This window comes from Eretmochelys imbricata, chromosome 4, assembly GCF_965152235.1.
Source record: "Eretmochelys imbricata isolate rEreImb1 chromosome 4, rEreImb1.hap1, whole genome shotgun sequence".
Classification (NCBI taxonomy): domain Eukaryota; kingdom Metazoa; phylum Chordata; order Testudines; family Cheloniidae; genus Eretmochelys; species Eretmochelys imbricata.
In genome coordinates, this window is record NC_135575.1 from 100,489,709 (window position 1) to 100,493,091 (window position 3,383).

Sequence of the window (3,383 nt, forward strand, 5' to 3'; positions counted from 1 at the left end):
GAGTTCTCAGCTCTGCCTGTGTGGGTTTTGCTGTGGGTTTGTGTGTCCTATTCTCTCTGTGATGACTCCAGAACGTACATGTAAAACCTACTCAGAGAGGGGGAGGGGGCACAGCAAGGCCCTGATGCATAAAGATTTCTCTGCAGCTTGCTGTTTCCACAGCCACCTCCATTCTGTTGCTGCTGCTATTAACATGGGGACACCACAGCCCGCTCACCAGCAACCAGTTAAAGGAAGAGCAGTTCAACAACTGCCCACGAGTCTGGTCTATAATTCAATCTTCCATCGGTTTAACAAATAATTTATTTACTCACAGACTTGGGTCGAAATAGCTATATTGATTTTAATTCACGCCATTGAACATTTTGGTTCCAGTCTGTGAGTAGACCAGCCCTAAAAAGTGCAATTGTAAATCGAACAGGTGCAAAACAGTGTAGACACTCTTAAATTGATTTAAACCTTGTTTTATAGGGATTTGGCTTAATTCAGTTAGGAAATGAATTAAGCTACATTGACTGATGAATTTCCACACTTGTTTTTGTCATATCTAATTAAATTGTGTTTAAAAACACTCCTTTAGACAAATCAATGCAACCCTGAGTCAAGGCCTAAATCACAAAAGGGAAAGAGGGACTGATTTAGCTGAACGATGTGCTGCTTTCTTTCCCTTAGGCTCTGTCTTGACAGGTTAAAAGAGTCCATTTTTCAGTTGTGTTAGTTCAGTTGAGTTAGCTTAACATGATTGAAAAGCCCCTTTAAGACTCAGGCCTTGTCTACATGGGAAAGGTTTTTTGGTATACCCTAAAACGGGTTCTCACAACAAATTTTGGTGGCCTCAAGAGAGTGGCCACCAACTCTTCCTGGTGGTCGCTCTGACAAGTTTTGCTAAAATACTTAATTAATCTTAGGAACACAAATAAATATGCACATACACATGTCCAAACCGTTGTAATTTCTTTATGTTTTTATGTAGGGGTTTTTGTGCAGACTCAATAATAAAAATTATGTACAGTTGCATTTTGGTGCCCCTAGCTTCCGCTGCCTCCCCCAGCCCCTCACGGATTCCCCCCAGCCCCTGCTGCCTCCCTTAACCCCCCACAGATCCCACCACATCACCCCAATATCAGCTAAACCAAAAAACTCCTCATGGTCCCCCCAGACTCCCGAGATTCCACTGCTTCCTCCCCCAATTGCCCTGAACTCCCTTCCGCAGTCTCACACCCCAGGCTCACCCCTTTCCTTGCCTCTTGACCATAGCACGCTGTAAGGTTGGCCCTGCTGAAGCTTGACCGCCCTGGGCTGAAGTCCTGAGCTGGAGCCCCACGGCTGGAGCCCAGAGTCCCACCACCCTGAGGAGCTGAAGCCCAAAACCTGCCATCAGTACCCTGTGGCTGAATGGGGGTGGGAGCTGAAGCCTGCTTCCAGAGCCTCTGGCTGAAGCCAGGGAGGGGGGAGAGTAAAGCCCACTGCCAGAGCCTCCAGCTGGATCAGAAGACGGGGGGCTGAAGCCACCCCCCCCAGTGCTGTGGCTGAAGTCGGGGCGGGGGGTTGGGGGGGGCTGAAGCCTGCCATCAGAGTCTCTGATTGAATCCGGGTCGGGGGGGCTGAAGCCCACCCCTGGAATCTCATGGCTGAAGCCAGGCTGGGGGGGGAGTGGAGGACTGAAGCCCTCCCCCCGGAGTGCCTGGGTGCTGCAGGGAGGGGCCGCTGCTTTCCCCCCTCCCCCATCTCTGCCCAGGAGGCTGTCATGGCCACAGAAAAAAACCCTGAGCACGGTAGCTACGCCAACCTAACTCCCCATGTAGACACAGCTACCACAATAGAAGAATGCTTCAGTCATATCTATTGCCACTTGGAGAGGTGGATTATCTACACTGATGGAAAAAATCCCTTCTGTCACTGTAGGAAGCATCTATGCTATGTCACTACAGTGGCATAGCTACAGGGCTGTAGCTCAACCACTGTAGTGCAGACAAGCCCTTATTCTGGTATAATAGGGCCTTTTCAATTTAGCTTATTTTGCTTAGGAAGGGATTTAAGCAAAAACAAAAAAAAAACCAATTCATATCAGAATCAGTGTGTCTACAACGTGGGTTACCCGATACAACTGTATTGGATAAATAGTAAAACTTTCTGTTATATTCATAGTGTAATGCCAACAGACCCCCATCAGCAGCATGCGGGATTGAACCTGGGACCTCTGGAGCTAAATGAATGAGCCTCTACTGCATGAGCTAAAAGCCACATGGATCTTAGCTAAGGCTGTAGAGCAGACTCATTAATCTCTCTCTCTCTAAGTGGTTTCAGTGCCACTAGATGGGACAGAACCCCATACCCAGGAGGTGTGTGGGTTACAACAGCATACAAATAAGGAAGTTAGATAAAAACATAAAATACTCTTTCTGGAAGGTTGAAATGTAACATTACTTTAATTTCTTATAATCTAGAACCTTAACATGCAAATAATCATAGAATCATAGAATATCAGGGTTGGAAGGGACTTCAGGAGGTCATTTAGTCCAACTCCCTGCTCAAGGCAGGACCAACCCAAACTAAATAATCTCAGCTAGGGCTTTGTCAAGCCTGACCTTAAAAACCTCAAAGGAAGGAGATTCCACACCTCCCTAGGTAATGCATTCCAGTCCTTCACCACCCTCCTAGTGAAAAAGTTTTTCCTAATATCCAACCTAAACTTCCCCCATTGCAACTTGAGACCATTACTCCTTGTTCTGCCATCTGCTACCACTGAGAACAATCTAGATCCATCCTCTTTGGAACCCCCTTTCAGATAGCTGAAAGCAGCTATCAAATCCCCCCTCATTCTTCTCTTCTGCAGACGAAACAATCCCAGTTCCCTCAGCCTCTCCTCATAAGTCATGTGTTCCAGTCCCCTAATCATTTTTGTTGCCCTCTGCTGGACGCTTTCCAATTTTTCCACATCCTTCTTGTAGTGTGGGTCCTAAAATTGTACACAGTACTCCAGATGAGGTCTCACCAATGTCGAATAGTGGGGAACAATCACGTCCCTCGATCTGCTGGCAATACCCCTACTTATACAGCCCAAAATGCTGTTAGCCTTCTTGGCAACAAGAGCACACTGTTGACTCACATCCAGCTTCTCATCCACTATAACCCCTAGGTCCTTTTCTGCAGTACTGCTGCCTAGCCATTCGGCCCCTAGTCTGTAGTGGTGCATGGGATTCTTCCATTCTTCCATCCTAAGTGCAGGACTCTGTACTTGTCCTTGCTGAACCTCATCAGATATCTTTTGGCCCAACCCTCTAATGTGTCTAGGTCCCCTCTGTGTACTATCCCTACTCTCCAGTGTATCTACCGCTCCTCCCAGTTTAGCGTCATCTGCAAACTTGCTGAGGGTGCAGTCC